The sequence below is a fragment of the Stegostoma tigrinum genome, chromosome 1 (assembly GCF_030684315.1).
Source record: "Stegostoma tigrinum isolate sSteTig4 chromosome 1, sSteTig4.hap1, whole genome shotgun sequence".
Lineage (NCBI taxonomy): Eukaryota > Metazoa > Chordata > Chondrichthyes > Orectolobiformes > Stegostomatidae > Stegostoma > Stegostoma tigrinum.
The window spans coordinates 53332786-53351113 of NC_081354.1; the positions used below are offsets into that span (position 1 = coordinate 53332786).

Here is an 18328-nt window from a genome sequence, read left to right on the forward strand (position 1 = left end):
ACCACAAGGCTCTGTACAGCTAACTCAGGCGGATTTTTCAACTTAGGCTCCACACCTGATAGGATATTTTGAAATAAAACTAATCTATACAGGACCAAAAGACCTTCACAATAAACCATGTAGTTACCTACTCCTGAAAAACGGTGCAACGAGAATTCGGTCAAGTTCAGTGGAGTGCTCAAACACTCCAAAAGAAATTCAGAGTTCCAGGGGGCAGGGGTGTTAATTGGGTCGAGAGAGGGGAACAAAACAATTTATTCCGAGGTTTTCGGTAAAGCTACATCTTAGGGACTGTGAACAAAATTAAACTCTAAAATGCCGGTGATACATTGCTTTACGCGATTCATTTAAACGATGTTTGCTCTGAAACTGATCGCCCACTTTTCAAAGAACGAAACGCACAGTTAAACCACAGCAGATCAAGGGCGATTAGTCTCGCAACGTTCCCGTCAGATCAACATGAAATGCGAGGGTCTGATCTCCCACCCGGGGGGTGGGAGAATGGACGTGGGTCAGTCATGTGTGCACAGCCCCCTCTGCTGGGAACTGATCATTGCTACTGCACATTAAGCTTCTGCGACTGAAATCGAGACCGGGACGTGGGTTTTCGGTCATCGATTAAACCGTGAGATCCTCAGGGATAAATAGGACAGGCAATGGCCACAATATCCCCGGCACATCTATCCTATCGGCAGATCACTGTGATCTGGGAGATCTCCCCTCCATAGGCAGTCGGTCAGCAGCCCAGCTCCACGCCCACTGACCTGCTCCGTCCTGCAGCCGAATCCTCTGAGAAGCGACTAGGCTCCGTTCCTCCTCAAGCCCACCGGAGTGAGAATTCATGGATGGTTCTTTCGGCATGCGTCTTTCCTGGGGACGGCATTCCTCACTCCCTGGAGGTCAATGATCAAGGTAAGTCCCAGTCGAAGTACCAGTGTATCCCTGTTTGAGGGAGGAGTGAATCGATCTCCCCCATATCACGCGCGTAGCCTTCAGCCGAGGCTGCTTTCATAGTCTGCAGAACGACACCCCGATTCCTCTGAATGATCCCAACGATACGGCTTACGCTGGGACGGCGGGGACCAAGATTTTTTGTTTCAAAAGCTCTTCCTCGTCTGTGGAAGAGACGTCATGGCTACTCGTTGTGCCTGTCTTCCAGGAGTGACTTTCTGCAGTCCAGCCTTCGTGCATGTGAACGGGCTTAAATCCTTCAGGGACATTTGGCTCTGCTAAATCCAATTCCTCCTCAAATGAGTGAACTGATTTGTTCAAACCAGGGCCTTATGCAGCCATGTACTTTGAAACACCATGCCGCCATCCCACTTCTTACTAAGGTGGGGGGGGGGGGGTGCGTGAGCACCTGCATGGGCCCAGGCTCTGCCTGCCGCTTCATAGGATACGTGGAACAGTTCCTCTTCCGCTGCCACATTGGCACCATTCCCCACTCTTCCTCCACTACATTGATGACTGTCTCGGCGCTGCCTCATGCTCCCATGAGGAGTTTGAACAGTTCATCAACTTTACTAACACCTTTCACCCCAACCTCAAATCCACCTGGACCATCTTCAATACCTCCCCAAAGCTCTCTGTCTTCATCACTGGTGATTGCCGAAACCGACATCTCTTTCATGCCCACTGACTCCCACAGCTACCTGGACTACACCTCCTCTCGCCCACCTTCCTGCAAGAATGCAATACCTTACTCCCAATTCCTCCATCTCTGCCACATCTGCTCCTAAAATGGGGCATTTCACTCCTGCACATCCCATATGTCCTCCTATTTCAAAGACCGTAACTTACCCCCTCTAGCGATCAAAAATGCCCTTAACCGCATATCTTGTGTTTCCCACAGCTCTGCTCTCAGATCCCCTTACCCCAACAGAAATAAAGACAGAATCCCCCCGTCCTCATTTATCTCCCCACTAACCTCCATATCCAACATGTCATTCTCTGCTACTTCCACAACCTACACTCTGATCCCACAACCAAATTTCACTTCCCACCTCGCCATGATTCCCACGTCTGCTCCACACCCCCCACTAATGCCACCACCCCCAGCACCTTTCCCTGCAACAGCAGGAAATGCTACACCTGCCCCTACACCTCTCCCCATCACCTCCGTTCAAGGCACAAAATAAACCTTCCACATTGTACATGGGTTCACCTGGCCGTCTGTCAACTTGGTCGACTGCATCCCCTACTCCCGATGAGGCCGCCTCTATGTTGGTGAGACTAAGTAGAGACTCAAAGACTGTTTTGTGGAGCAGCTGCGCTCTGTTCGCACAAACGACAACATCTTCTGGTCGCCAACTATTTTAACTCCCCCTCCCATTCCCTGGGTGACATGCCCATCCTGGGCCTCCTCCAGTGTCATAATGACACCACCTGCAAACTGGAGGAACAACATCTCATATACTGCCTTGGCAGCCTACAGCCTGATGGCCCAAACATGGATTTCCTCAGTTTTAAAATCTCCCCATCCCTGGCCTCATCCCATGTCCAACTCGCCCTCTTATCCCCACTTCCTTAACCTGACACAATCTGTCCATCTTCTCTCCCACCTATCCGCCCCTCCCATCCCACTGACCAATCCCCACCACTCCCTACCTGCACTCACCTATCACCATCCCAAATACCTTCCCCAGCCACCCCACCTCTATTTATTTCAAGCTTTCTTCCCCCTCCCTAGTTTTGCAGAAAGGTCCCAACCCAAAATGTCAACTTTCCTGCGCCTCTGATGCTGCCTGGCCTGCTGTGTTCCTCCAGCACCACTCTGTGTTATCTATGCTACCCTTGGCTATGTGTCAGAAAATATTTGCGATGGCATCCGGGATACACACTTGTCTCCATCTTCTGTGCATGCATTAAAGAAACTTGAGGTGTTTGACATTCAAATCAATAGTTAACCAATTGACTGTAACGTTTTCAAATACTCTCTTCACCACCACGGCACAGTGCCAGCAGTGTGCACCACCTAGAAAATGCACTACCCAAACACCCACAAGCTCCTTCATTGGCACCTTTCAAACCAGCGACCTTTATCACTCAGAAGGACAAGGGCAGCCGATCAGTGGTAGCACCAAATTCCGCCACAAGCCACACAAAATCCTAATTTGCAGCCAGATTGCAGTTCTTTATTTGACACCGTTTCAAAATCCTGGAACACCCATGAATAGCACTGGTGCTGTAGCAACACCAGCCTCCCACAACACCTCCCCTCGACCAACCTCCTTCCCCCCCCCCCCCCCCCCCCCCCCACCACCACCACCACCCCATCCCCCAGGCACTGCAGTAGACCAAGAAAGCAGCTCATCAGCACTTTTCAAGGGCAATTAGAGATGGAGAAGGGGCCAACATTTTGGGAATTCAGCCCCACGGAACATTTCCTACAGCAGAAATTTACAGATGCGGCAGGAATGAAAGCACAGCCCAGTCCTGTGAACAGAGGAAGAGAAGTTCAGTTTTGGCAGGGTTGCAAAATAATTTTCAGCCCATTATCTTGGAGTCTTGTTTTACCAAAATGGGGTTTGGAATCCCAAATTGGGTCATAAGCTCAATTTCTGGGGTTGTGAGCTATGGGGCAGCATTGACCGCTCTGAGAGTTAACTGAGTTGAAGTAGCCATACTCCTGGTCTAACAGTCTCCCACTCTCACAGGTCTCACTGAAAGGTCACAGTTTTCAAGTTTCACAATGAGGTCACAATGTGAACAATTTTGGGAAGTACTGCTCTAAGTTGAAGGCAAAAAAGTGGTAAAATGAAATCTGCCATGATCTACGTGAGTGGAAATTTGGAATTGCCGAAAGGCAGGAAATGGTGTGCACCATGCTGCAGGCCAGTCACAGTGAAGTCCACAAGAGCATTAACGACATGCTAGAGTGTGTCTCTCAGCTGCTCTGCCACAGAGTCACTGAAAGCCAGCTCTGTTTCCTCATAAGAAGGACCCCCTCCCTCTTCACTGGTGCTATTTCAAGGACCAGCAAACAACTTGCAGGAAAGGTGTAACCTTGACTCATGTCTATTGCAGAAGTACTATGGAGTGTTTTTGCAAGCATTGTGGTGAATTTCTGAACTAGGCAGGAAGTGCTGCAGCATTGTCATTGGAATGGTGATCCCAAATGGTGACTTTCCTTCACAAAGAGATGCAACAGATTTGTAAGCTTTAGGGGCAGTCCCTGTACATCTGCAACATGGCAGAACAATGGAGGAAAGGCTGTGGAGAGACAGTGTAACTGATCTTGCTATTCAGCTGTTTTGTCCGATTTTAGGGTTTCTTTGCCTTAAATACCTCATACCCTGCAGACAATGTCCCAGACCCTGCCATCACAATCTCTAACATGTGCTTCTCCCACATGTTGCATACAGTTTGGAAATAATTGCCCTGGTAGTCCTCAGACCTTATGAATTCGCAACATGAACAAGGAAACCTGCTGCCTGATACTAGCTACATCCCCCCTACCACCATCAGCTGATGATTCCATACTGAATTTTGAACATCATTGGAAGACGCAGTGAGGGTAGCAAGGGCATAGAATTAATGCTGAGCAGGGCACTTGAGCTTAATAAGGGTAATTATGAAGGAATAAGGGCAGAGCTGGCTGGAGTAGATTGGGAAAGGGAGGGGTTAGCAGCAAAGACAGTTGAGAACAATGGCAGACATTTAAGAAAATAATTCAAGGCCCACAGCAAAGATATTCACCAGCGAGGAAGGATTTATGGAAGGGGATAAACCAGCCATGGCTAACTAAGGAAGTTAAGGATAGCATCAGATTAGAAAAAAGCAATATACATGTGGCAAAGACCAGTAGTAAGCCAGAGGATTGGAAAAGTTTTAAGAACTATTAAAGACTATAAAAAAAATTGAGAAAATAATCTCTGAGGGAAATGTAATATCAAGATAGACAGCAAGGTCGTCTTTGAATATATTTAAAAAAAGAAGTGAGAAGTCAAAGTAAACATAGGCCCTTTGGAGAACAAATAATATTGGGGAACCAGGAAATGGCAGAGGAGTTCAAAAAATACTTTGCAAGAGTTTTTGCAGTCGAAGATACTAATAACATTCCATCGTTACTAAATAATCAAGATGCAAAAGGAGGAAAGGAAATAAATACAGTAACTATCACCAGAGAAAAGTGCTAGGGGAATTAATGGTGCTAAAGACCAGTAAGTCTGCTGGACCTGATGGGGTGCATTCTAGGATATTAAAGGGATTAGTTACATGGATAGGAGATGCACTTGTAGTAATCTTCCAGGAATCCTTAAATTCTAGTAAAGTCTCAAAAGAATTGAAGACTACCAATGTCGTACCTTTATTAAACAAAGGAAAGAGACCAAAGCAGGTAACTATTGATCGGTTGGCTTTATGTTTACAAGGGAAAATGTTAATGCCTACTATAAAGGATATAATAGCAAAACATTTAGAAATAGTAAGATCAAGCATGGCTTATCAAGTCATAGAGTCATACAGCATGGAAACAGGCCCTTTGGCCTATGTCATCCATGCTAACCAGGTCTCCTAAACTGAACTAGCCCCATCTGTGTGACAAATTTAATAGAATATTTTGAGATGATAACAAATAGGACAGATAAAGGGGTAATGGTGGAGATAATATATTTGAATTTTCAGAAGGTATTTCATAAGGTTATGCACATAAGGCTACTTAATAAAAGAAGAACCCATGGCGTTGGAGGCAATATGTCATATTGATAGACAATTAGCTAAATAATAGAAGACAGTGACTTGAAGGGCAATATTTTCAGGATGGCAACCTGTAGCTAGTGATATGCTACATGGATCCATGCTGAGGTTATAGCTATGTATACTTTAAATGACTAGGATGAGGGAAGTGAATATACTATAACCAAGTTCATTAATGCAGCACAAATATGTGGGAAGGCAAGTGGTAAGGAGGACACAAAGAGTCTTTCGAGGCATGGGGGGTTAGCTCAGTTGGCTGGTTTGTCATGCGGAGTGACATCAATCAGGTGGGTTCAATTCCCACACCAGCTGAGGTTACTATGAAGGTCCCTCCTTCTTTACCATTACCCTTGCCTGAGGTGTGATGCACCTCAGTTAAACCACCACCAGTTGGGTGTCTCTCACGAGAGAGCAGCCATCTTTAAATTTTACTGTAGAGAGATATAGATAGGTTAAATGATTGGGCAAAATCTTGGCAGATGGAATATAATGTGGGAAAATGTGAGGTTATACAAGTAGCTAAGAAGAGTACTATTTAAACAGAGAATGGCTGCAGAAAGCTACAGTACAGATTGGGGAGCACATGTCCGTGCATCACAATAAGGTCATGAAAAAAGCACCTGGAATGTTACTCTTTATTTTGAAGGGAACGGAGTAGAATAGCAAGGAAAATAGGAACTGTTCATACTTTCCCATCCCATTCGTGTCTGCCTTATGGGTAGCTTTGCCCTTGTCTGGTGCTATCTCAGTGGCTGCTGATTTTTTACTGCAGAAGACTAAAGGTGTCCTTCAACTGATCTAGGCTTTAAACCAAAGTTTGGACTTTTCCACCTCAGCATTGGTCTACACCAACTGGTTGACAGGCAACAGCCTGACAGAGGACAGCAGGTTTGAGCTCCACAGAATCCTTCCCTGGGCAGCAACACATCAGTCTTAGTAATTAGCTAGTGCACGGGCTGATGGACTACCGACAAAGGCTGCAAGCCACTTTAAACACTGAGACCTGCATCCAAGATAATAGCAGTCTCAAGCTGCTTGGCACTGGGCATAGATCCTATATCCACCTTCTTATCATCCACTGCATCAATGAAATATTGATGGCTTCTCCCTGTATTGCAGTCCCCATCAGAAGCTCTGTCATGGCTACGTCCACAAGTTGGTCTTCACTTCCATGGTGGGAAGGCTAAACTGCTGTGCTGCTTTAGAGTATTAGGTTTCTTGTCAGCATTAGTAGACTGCCTGGCAAGCCAGCCACTCGATCTGGATCTTCATCAGCAGAAGTATATTCCAGTGATAAGGAAGAACTGTAGGAAAAGAGAGAGTCAGCCATGGATGTCTAAGGAAATAAAAGAAAGCATCAGATTAAAAAAAAATACAAAAGAAGGGTAGTGGGAATCTAGTAGACTGGGAAATCTTTAAAGGCCAACAGAAAGCCACAAAGAAAGTTACAAAGAAAAGGACGATAGATTATGAGAGTAAACTAGCTCAGAATATAAAAACAGGCAGTAAAAGTTTCTATAAATATGTAAATCGTAAAAGAATGGCGAAGGTAAACATTGGTCCTTTAGAGGATAAGAAGACCAGTTTAATAACTGGGAACGAGGAAATAAGCCAAGACATTAAACAGTCATTTCGCGTCAGTCTTCACAGTGGAAGACACAAATAACATGCTGAAAACTAATGGCAGGAAGGTTATAGCAGGTGAGGACCTAGAAACTATCATTACCACTAAGGAGGCAGTGCTGGGCAAGCTAATGGGGCTAAAGGTAGACAAGTCTCCCGGCCCTGACGAAATGCATCCCAAGGTACTAAAAGGGGTGATGGGAGAAATAGCAAATGCACTAGTAATTATCTGGTCTGGCAGATGAAGTACAGTGTTGGTAAGTGTGAGGTCATCCATTTTGGTAGGAATAACAGCAAAATGGACTATGTTTTAAATGGGAAAGAATTGCAGCACGCTGCTGTGCAGAGGGACTTGGGTGTCCTTGTACATGAATCGCTAAAAGTAGGACTGCAGGTACAGCAGGTAATTAAAAAGGCAAATGGAATTTTGTCTGCTATTGCTAGAGGGATGAAATTTAAAAACAGAGAGGCTATGCTGCAGCTGTATAGGGTCTTGGTGAAGGCACACCTGGAGTACTGTATGCAGTTTTGGTCTCCTTACTTGAGAAGAGATATACTAGAATTGGAGGGGGTACAGAGGAGATTCACTCGGTTGATTCCAGAGTTGAGAGGGTTGGATTATGAGGAGAGACGGAATAGACTGGAATTATACTCATTGGAATTCAGAAGAATGAGGGGAAATCTTATAGAAATATATAAGATTATGAAGGGAATAGATAAAGTAGAGGTAGGGAGGTTGTTTCCACTAGCAGGTGAAACTAGGAATAGAGGGCATCGCCTCAAATAAAGGGAAGCAGATGTAGGACTGAGATCAGGAGGAACTTCTTCACTCAAAGGGTTGTGAACCTGGGGAATTCCCTGCCCAGTGAAGCAGTTGAGGCTACCTCACTAAATGTTTTTAAGGCAAGGCTAGATAAATGTTTGAACAGTAAAGGAATTAAGGGTCATGGTGAGTGAGCGGGTAAGTGGAGCTGAGTCTCAAAAAGATCAGCCATGCTCTTATTAAATAGCGGGGCAGACTCGAGGGGCTGAATGGCCTACTCCTGCTCCTAATTCTTATGTTCTTACGAATCTTGTAACCCTGTGCAGCAGAATGCAGTCTTGAACTTGGCCTGTGGTGAACTAGCATACAAGCTGCCTATTTTCCCAGCTTGGGTGCAGCCCACTCATGCCCAATGACTGACAGCATGCACATCCTGAAATTTATGCAGTGCCAGTCTCTGAGCTGATGGTTACAAATATCTGACTGATGGGGTTTCTTCCACAATCCCTGAGATGCCATGACCGGACAGACAGTTCTTGGGTAACTGAAGGCAGCATCCCAGGAAGAGAAGGCTAATCGTTGGAGGAGGTGGTTGTTGTGAGGAGCAGCAGGGTCCCTGATCACAACCTCAGCAGCTTACACTTCATTCTATATAAAGAGATTAGAGTGAAGTGGGCGTTGAAAAGGAAATACAGCCATCCTTTGTTTTCTCAACAGGACTTGACAGATAGGCTGTCTTGCAGTTTGGGCTATCAGTTACACCTAGGAGATGCATTCCTCCTCGTTCACACCGTTCATGATGTTGAGTCACCTTGTACTGCAAGATAGAATGGAGAAATCTGACAATTATATTGTATCGATATGAGGGTGACATGCCTGTAGCAGCTGAATAGTTGTGTGGAAGCATTGAGAGGTTGGATGCGAGGAATTGTATGTGATGCTGGCACAGTGTATCTGCATACTAGGCCTGAGTCCTGAGTGAATCATAGAATTCCTACAGCGTGGAAGCAGGACATTCAGCCCATTGTGTATACACCGACCCTCTGAATAACATCCTATCCAGTCTCACTCACCCTACCCTATCCCTGTAACCTTGCATTTCCTATAGCCAGTCCACCCAAACTGCACATCTCTGGGCTGAGAGAGGGATCAGGGCACCCAGAGGAAATAGGGAGAAAGAGAGAATGTGCAAACTCCATATAGACAGTTGCCAGAGGCCCTCGGTGTTGTTAGGCAGTAGTGCTCACTACTGAGCCACTGTGTCACTGTGGCAGGGAATGTGTTGGGCGTCTGCTGTGGGTGTGGTGAAAGATTATTTCATATGAAGATGCATTCACTCACTTTGAGTTCATCTGGTGTTCATTGAATCTTATCTGACAGTGCTGCCAGATTCTCTGGCCACGTTCCAGGAATTGACTTCTTTGTTGACTCAATCCCGTTCCCTTTGAAAAATGGTCCTTGAGGGCCTCTTGCAATCCCAAGCAAACAAGACATCTCTCTGTTTGTCAGTCTCCAGGACTAAGGCTGCTATCACCATGAGCCTGAGTCTAGACACAGCTCTCTTCCATGGGGCTCGGTTTGTGCAACTCCAGCCGCTGTCAGTGAAGGTGGCCAGCAACAGCTCCCTCAGTGCACTTGCCATTCAAAAGTAACAGGTTTCTTTACTTGCAAGCTCTAGGCTAGCTTGAATATGCACTATTTGCACACACTGCTATACCTCTGCTAGCCAGCAGTGCAGGCCCTACCCAACCGATGCTGCGTCTACATTACATAAGAGTGCAGCCCAATTGTGTGCTGCCTGCTTTAATGTGACTGAGCACGGGCTGCCCATGTCTCAAGGCCACGTGCCTGGAAAATGGCTCAATGGAATTTTTATGCTAAAGTCTTGCAATTTGCACAATGTTCCAAAACACTTTATAAAGTGCTACATTTGGTCAATGATACAATATAGGTACACAACTCCTAATAATTGCACAGCAAGATCCCCTAACCAGTAATGAGGTAAAAGATCAGATATTTTGTTTTTGAGCTTCTGGTAGATAATGATGAAAACTCCCCTGCTATTCATCAAAATAACTGAGGATCCTCATTTAGTACTGTGTTGAAGTGCTGAAGTGATTTTCTGCTTATCTCTCTGGAGTGGGACTTTCAACCCCAACCCACTTCACAGGTATGAGCATGACCAGCTGAGACACAGATGACGCCTTAATTCTATTGTAGAGGGTTTAGTATCAGCATTTGCTGAGTGGTAGCACTTTCACCTCTCAGACAATAGCTCACGTGTTCAAACTCCATTTCCAAGATGTGACTTCACAATCTAGGCTGACACTTGAATGCAGCCGCGAGGGAGTAAAAATGTACACACAATGTGATAGCTCTACCTATAACAGTTTGCTTAAAAAGAAATACTTCCCCTCTGTTAACCTTTTGGATACACCTGAAGTCATTAAAAATGCAAGACAAATCAATTTATTTATTTCAAAGACACCCTAAACATTAGTTTCACTTGTCTCCTTAGGTTGATATAAGAAGGAAATTCTGGAGTGTATTGCTTGAAAGGGTGGCAGAAGCAGATTCAAAAGCAATTTTCAAAACAGAAAACTGAAGGGTGGCTAATGTTGTTCCATTATTTAAGAAGGGCTGCAAGGAAAGGCCAGGGAACTACATACCGACGTCAGTGGTGTTGGAGACAGCATCTAACTAATTTTGAGAAGATTTGTAGCTCATGTTGAGTTTCTGGATGTGAGTTTGCTCACCGAGCTGGAAGGTTAGTTTTCAGATGTTTCGTCACCATTCTAGGTAACATCATCAGTGAGCCTCGGACAAAGCGCTGGTGTTATGTTCTGCTTTCTACAACTTCCGAGATGTGGACAAGAAAGATTTCTTAGCAGCATTAGAAACAACGCCGAAAGACAACAAACTCACAGAAGAAACCCAGCAAACCATCAGACAGACAGCCGCACCAACATTAAGCAGGAAAAAGGAAGAAAACACACACAATACACGAGACCTAAACAGATAAATAGAAAGCGGGACACAACACCAGCGCTTCATTGGAGGCTCACTGATGATGTTACCTAGAATGGTGACGAAACGTCTGAAAACTAACCTTCCAGCTCAGTGAGCAAACTCACATCCAGGATCTAATGAATTTGGAGAGGCAAGGACTGATCGGGGATAGTCAGCGCGGCTTTGTGTGGGGAAAATCGTGTCTCACAAACTTGGTTGAGTTTTTTGAAGAGGTGATCAAGATGATAAATAAAGGCAGAGCAGCAGATGTTGTCTACATAGACTTTCGCAAGGCCTTCAACAAAGTTCCACATGGTAGACTTGTTGGTAAGGTTAGATCACATGGGATCTGGAAGGAGAACTAGGTGATTGGTTTCAAAATTGGTTTGGCGTTAGGAGACAGAGGGTCGTGGTACAGGGTTGTTCTTCAGGCTGGAGGTCGCTGACCAGCTATGCACCACAAGGATCTGTGCTGGGTCTGCTGTTGTTCATCATTTACATAAACAATTTGTATGAGAATATAGGAGGCATGGTTAGTAGGTTTGTGGATGACACCAAAATTGATGGTATAGTGGACAGTGATGGTTATTTGAGTACAACAAGATCTTTATTAACTGGCCGAGTGGGCTGAGAAATGGCAAATGGAGTGTAATTTACTTAAGTGTGAGGTGTTGCAGTTTGGTAAGACAAACCAGCCCTGGACTTACACAGTTAATGTTAGGGCCTAGGGTGTGCTGTCAAACAGAGAGACTTAGGGGTGCAGGTACATAGTTCCTTGAAAGTGACATCGCAAGTCGACAGGGTGGTGAAGGTGATGTTTGCCTTCATCTGTACTGAGTACAGGATTTGGGACATGATGTTGCAGCCATATAACACATTAATCAGGCCTTATTTGGAGAACTGCATACAAATCTGGGCACCCTGCTTTAGGAAGAATGTTATTAAACCGGAAAAGATGCCACAACTATTCATAGGGATGTTACCGAGACTGGAGGGTTTGAGTTATAAGGACAGGCTGGGACTATTTGCCTGGAGTGTAGGAGGCTGAGGGGTGACCTTATAGAGGTTTATAAAATCATGAGGGGCAAAGATAATGTGAATAGCCAAGGTCATTTTCTCAAGGTTTGGGAGTCAAAGACTAGAAGAGTAAGTTTTAAGGTGAGAGGGAGATGATTTAAAAGGGACCTGAGGGGCAACCTTTCTACACAGCGGGTGGTGCGTATATAGGATGAGCTGCCAGAGGAAAGGTAGAGGTGAGTACAGTTATAACATGTAAAAGACATTTGGATGGTGCATGAATAGGAAAATTTGAGGGATATGGGCCAAACCTAGGCAAAAGAGACTAGTTCAGTTTAGGAGTTAGACCGAAGGGTCTATTTTTGTGCTGTATGACTCTGTGACTTGTTACAAAGTTATGTACAGTGCATGGTCCGTTTAAGAGAGAAAGTGATTTTTCTAAGCTTAGAGATTTATACAGACAAAAAAATTGGTGTGTCCCTGGAGATATACAGCCAGTTCTAAAATGGAACCATGTATGAATTGGCTGTGCGATTAGAACCTTAGGCTTGTTTTCATGTTTGTATAACGAGCTGGAATCAGCCAATTAATTTAAACCAGGCACTTAGTCATTGAAAGTCTAGTAAATTTAAATCTGATGGTTTTGACAACTTTGGACCAATGCTGTTGTAAGAAAATTGATATGTCATCCAAGGTATCTAAGGAGAGGGTTTTTGAGGGTGAGAGCGAAGTACCTTCCGAGAAATAAGCACCTAATTCTCACAAGAAATCACTTATCTCTCTAAGAAAGCATCACCCTATCCATAAAAGATACCACCATGGCATTTTTAGCTCAGAGTCCTCACAGAAGAAACGACAGAGAAAACATCCCTGTTGCTGTCTTATTAATTGGGTGCATATACGCGGGGCACTTGTGTTTATTTGAACAGCACACCAATACACTTTAGTTCAGTTAGGGAATAGTTAGGATTTGGGGGCAGATTTGTTTTGTTTGTTAGTAATTCCATTAATTTATTCATTGTTAGGGTTGAATGAATAAGTTTAAGTGGAGATCAGGGGTTTTCTTTCCTTTAACAGATTACAAGGGGCAAGGCAAGCTTCTCTGGATGTTTCAGATTTAATTAGTAGAAGGGAAGGTCTACTCCCATCATAACAGATTATGTTTTGGTTTAATTATGGGGGTGACCTCCCCCTCCCCCGCTCCCACCCCAACAACACATTGAGGGATGTCATCCAGGATTTGTTGGTCCCTGTTCATATCTGTTCAGATCCTGTATGGATTTGGACAAGTTTAGACAGACTTGGGGATTAGTGTCGAGATCTCTAAATAAAATTTAAGTGATTTAATTTAAATTTAATTTAAGTAAATAAAATCTTTTTTTTTTATCATTTATCATTGGTTAAAGTAAAAGTGAAGGAAATAGCTATTAACATTGCAAAAGGAGGTTCTGGGGTTTAAAACTTTGCCAAAAATGTTTAGAAAGCCAGAAGAAGGATATGCTGTTAGAATTACCAAACAGTTTAGATTTGGGTTCAACTAGGGATAATAAGAAAGCTGAAATTGTAATGAAGTTGGTCAAACATTCAAGTATACCAGAGAAGCAGGCAAGTACATTGGAGTTAGAGAAAAGTTAATTGAAAATTAAAGAATTGGAGTTAGAAGATAAAGAAAGGGAGAGAAGGTTCTTGGCTGAGCCGAAGGAAGAAGAAAGAGAAGAAAGGGAAAGAGTGTTCGAGTTGGAAAAGATGAAGTTGGAACTTGAAGCAAGAAGACTTTCAAATGACAGAAGGAAAAGTACAAGATAGAAGTGAGGATGAGCAAACTTGACATAGCCAACAGCCTAGTAGGATATATTTAAAAATGTCAAAATATTACCAAAATTCAATGAAAAAGATGTAGAAGCCTTTTTTTAATTTTCTTTGAGAAATTGAGATTATGAAGATGTTAAACAGGTTATTCTGAGTACTTACGAATTGGTACCAGAAGCATATAGACAACGGTTCAGAAACATAAAGGAGGAACTAGGTCAGACTTATGCTGAGTTTGAAAGAATTAAACAGAACAATTCAATAGATGAGTGAGAGCATTAAAGATAGAAAAGACATATGAGGATCTTAGAGAGATTATTCTGCTGGAGGAGTTCAAAAACTCGCTTCCAGAGATGGAAACAACTCAAGTTGAGGAACAGAAAGTTCAAACAGTGAGAAGAGCTGCAGAGATGGCAGATGAAAACGCATTAACGCATAAATCAAAATTTAGCTTCCTTCCGACAGCATTTCATTCTGTGAGGGATAGAAATTGGGAAAAAGGGAGATTCTTCACTGATAAACAAAAAGTAGATCACACTGGGAACAGTTTACCACAGGTGAAAAAAAGAGACCTAAGCGGGTGAAAAGGAGGTGAAAGGGCTCAGAGGTTTTCACTGTAATAAGGTAGGACATACAAAGTCACAGTGCTGGTGGTTTTAGAAAGGCACTGAGAAAAAGGATGTGATGAAAGAGGCTAAACCAGTGGCATTAGTTGAGGTAGTGAAGGAAATCCCAAAGGAAGTTGAGAACCTGCAGCAGAGTGGACAGCCTAGCCACGGACTGGATAGTGAGATGGTGCCCTGTCTCTACACAGACTTCACCTGTGTGGGTAAGGTTTACTCAGAAAGAACAGGAGGAGAAGGTAATAAAGTTAAATTATTCAGAGATTCAGGAGCGGGTCAATCTCTAATAGTAAGAGATGAAAGTATTTGCACTCCTTCTCAAATGTTACCTGAAAGAGTGGTAATCTCTGGAATAGATGGAGAGAGATTTAGCATTCCCCTGTGTAAGGTCAGGTTGAAAAGTCCAATAAAGATTAGGGAAATAAAAGTGAAAGTGATTGAAAGAGTGTCAATCCCAGGAATACAGTTTGTTCTTGGAAATGACCTAGTAGGACCAAAAGTGGGAGTGACAGCCATTGTGGTTGTGAAGCTGAAGGAAAACTAGGGAACTGAGGAGTTAAAAGACAAATATCCTGGAATTTTTCCAGACTGTGTGGTAACAAGATCCCACTGTTATAGGTTACAGCAAGAAGGAAAAGCCAAAGAGAGAGAGGGAAGAGTTAGCTGACACCCTGCTTGATGAAATAGCAAAAAAAAACTTAAGCAGGTAGAGGATCAGGCAGAAGTATTTAGTTCTGAAAGATTATCGGAGTTACAACAGAAAAATGAGACATTAAAAGATCTATATCATAAAGCCTACTTGGAAAAGGAATCAGTATGTATTCCCCAGTGTTATCATTCTTAAGGATAGGCTCCTAAGGTGAAAATGGAGACCTCAGCAGGTTAATGCGGAAGAGAAATGGGCCAAAGTGCACCAGATAGTGTTGCCAGTATCATGCAGACAGGAAGCATTATGGGTAGCACACTAATTACCAGCAGGAGGACATTAGGAGTGAGGAAGACTCAGGATAATGTACAAAAGCACTTCTATTGGCCTGGATTGCAAGAGGATGTGGGTGAATTTTGCCATACCTGTCACACGTCAGATATTAGAAAAGCCGCAGGCAGTAATAAAACCAGGATCTTTGGTCCCAATTCCCACATTTGAAGAACCGTTCACACAGGTCCTACACAGAGTAGGTCCACTCCCTAAAATCGGAAGTAGAAACCAGTATTTGCTAAATGTAATGGATGTGCCTACCAGATTTCCGGAGACAATTACATTACAGAATGCTAAGTCAAAAAATGGTGGTGGAGGAGTTACTTGCTTTCTTCACGCATTATGGACTACTCAGGGAAATTCACTCAGACCACGGGTCCAACTTTACTGCCAAACTATTTAAGGAGGTCATGGATAGTTTAGGCATCAAACACTTTAAATCTAGTGTGTACCATCTTTAATTCCAGGGAACATTGGGAAGGTGGTATCAGACCCTAAAAGCAACGTTGAGGGCTTATTGCCAGGATTACCTAAGTCATTGGGATAAAGGCATCCCATTTATATTATTTGCTATTGTAGACACAACAAATGAATCAATTCAGTTTACTCCATTTGAATTGATATTTGGACATGAAATAAGATGGCCTTTAAACTTAATTAAAGAAAAGTTGATTGGTCCAACTGTGAGATCTCAGAGTTCTGACTCTGTGTCTGAGGTGAGAGAAAGATTAAACAGGGTAGGTCAATTAGCTAGACAACATCTGAAGGTGGCACAGCACATAATGAAGCAAGAGGCAGATAAGAAATCTAAAATGCTGACATTTGGCAGTGGGGACAAAGGATGAGTGGTGTTACCAGTGATAGGAGATCCCTTCAAAGCAAGGTTTAATGGTCTGTTTCAGACTGAGAAGTTAAGTCAGTTGGTAAAGACGCCAGATAGGAAAAAACTTTATCGGGTATGTCATGTCAATATGTTGAAACCCTATAATGACAGGAACAGGTGTTAGTCTCTGCCCTTCAGAGTGAGGAGTCAAATCCAGACAATTTGGGCTTTGTGCCTCAAAATGAACTAAATAATGAGCAAGGCCTTGGAGAATGGGATAGGATAGTGAATGTCACACCAAATTTCTTGAAATCCTTTAAACCTTTGAAATCACTATCTATGTCAGTGATATAGCTGTGTTGATGCAGGAGGTTGATGATGGAATTGAAAGGCCAATTGGTTATTTTTGAAATAAACTCAATATTCATCAGAGAAAATACTCCACCATTGAAAAATAATTATTGAGTTTGGTACTGGCCTTACAACATTTTATGTTACTAACAATGTTTCAGAAGCAACTTTTTGGTAAAAATTAAGGACAAAAATATGAGACTATTTTGTTCGAGTGTTATGTTACAGGTTTTTAATTTACAGATCGTACGTTGGACTGTAAAAATGTTATTGCAGATGTGCTATCGTGGGTCGAAAAGAAAACAGTACATAAGATAAAACCGGTATATGGACCAATGTTAAATAAACATAGTTAGTATGAAAGGTGTAACATTAGATTACTGACCCATGTATCTTGTGATAATGGTGTTAAGAAGAAAAAAAGTCATCTTTTCTTCATGATAGTTCATTTTGTCTTCTTAAGGGGGGAGGTGTTACAAAGTTGTGTAGAGTGTGTGGTCCCTTTAAGAGAGAAAGCGCTTTTCTAAGCTTAGAGATATATACAGAAAAAAAAATGCATATGTAACTGAGGATGAACAGCTAGTTCCAAAACAGAAATATGCATCAATTGGCTGTGTAATTAGAAACCTTAGACTTCTTTTCACATTTGTACAATGAGCTAGAATCAGCCAATTAATTTAAACTAAGCAAATATCAATTGAAAGCCAATTGAATTTAAATCTGATGGTTTTGACAGCCTAGGACCAATGCTATTGTAGGAAAATTGATATGTCATCCAAGGTATATAAGGAGAGGATTTTTGAAAATCAGGGTGAGCGTGAACTACCATCTGAGAAATAAGCACTAGCTCTCACAAGAAATTGCTAAGCTCTGTAAGGAAACACCATCCTATCCATAAAAGTTGCCACCATGGCATTTTTAGCTCAGAGTCCTCACAAAAGAAATGACAGAGAAAACATTGCTGATGGCAGGATCAGTGGATGAGAGGCATTTGTGGCATGAGATCAACAGAAGGCAAGGTGTTGCAGAAGACATTCTATGCAAAGTTAGAGAGATTGCGTTTTAATTTATTGTTGTCTTAATAGTTAGGTTTATAAAAGTGGAACATATTTATTTGAATACCATAACGGTAGAATTTAGTTCAGTTAGGGAATAGTTAGGAGTTGGGGGGGATTTGTTTGGTTTGTTAATAATTCTTCTATTTGTTCATTGTTAGAAATAAATAAATAAATTACCACTTGTGACTTACAAAGTGGAGATCAGGGATTTTCTTTCTTTTAACAGATTACAAGGGGCAAGGCAAGCTTCTCTGGATGTTTCAGATTTACTTAGTGGAAGGGAAGCTCTACTAGAGTCTAGGCCCAAAATGTCAGCCTTCCTCCTCCTCTGCAGCTACTTGGCCGACTGTGTTCATTCAGCTCTGCACCTTGTTATAACAGATTGGGACTTGTTTAATTATCAGAAGGGTTTGACTTTGCTTCCACTTCGTAACAGGGTCTAAATTGAGTTTGCACCTCAATTTTGGTAACGGACTGGGAACATTTACAAGACTTCGGGCCTCAATTTGGAAACAATCATGTTGGCAACTACACTTCTGCTTCAAACTCTTCTTTGATTGGAAAAAGACAAAAACA

At 42.9% G+C, this 18328-nt stretch overlaps 1 protein-coding gene across 5 annotated transcripts in view; it reads left to right on the plus strand.

Annotated features, from left to right (window-relative positions):
* Positions 1-470: 470 nt before the first annotated feature.
* LOC132209546 (toll-like receptor 2 type-2) overlaps positions 471-18328 on the plus strand; it is a 154497-nt gene continuing 136639 nt past the window's right edge. For all 5 annotated transcript variants that reach the window (XM_059645426.1, XM_059645436.1, XM_059645432.1 and 2 more), the window contains exon 1: positions 471-912. The gene's annotated coding sequence lies outside the window, so the exon portion shown is untranslated. The remainder of the gene's footprint in view (positions 913-18328) is intronic.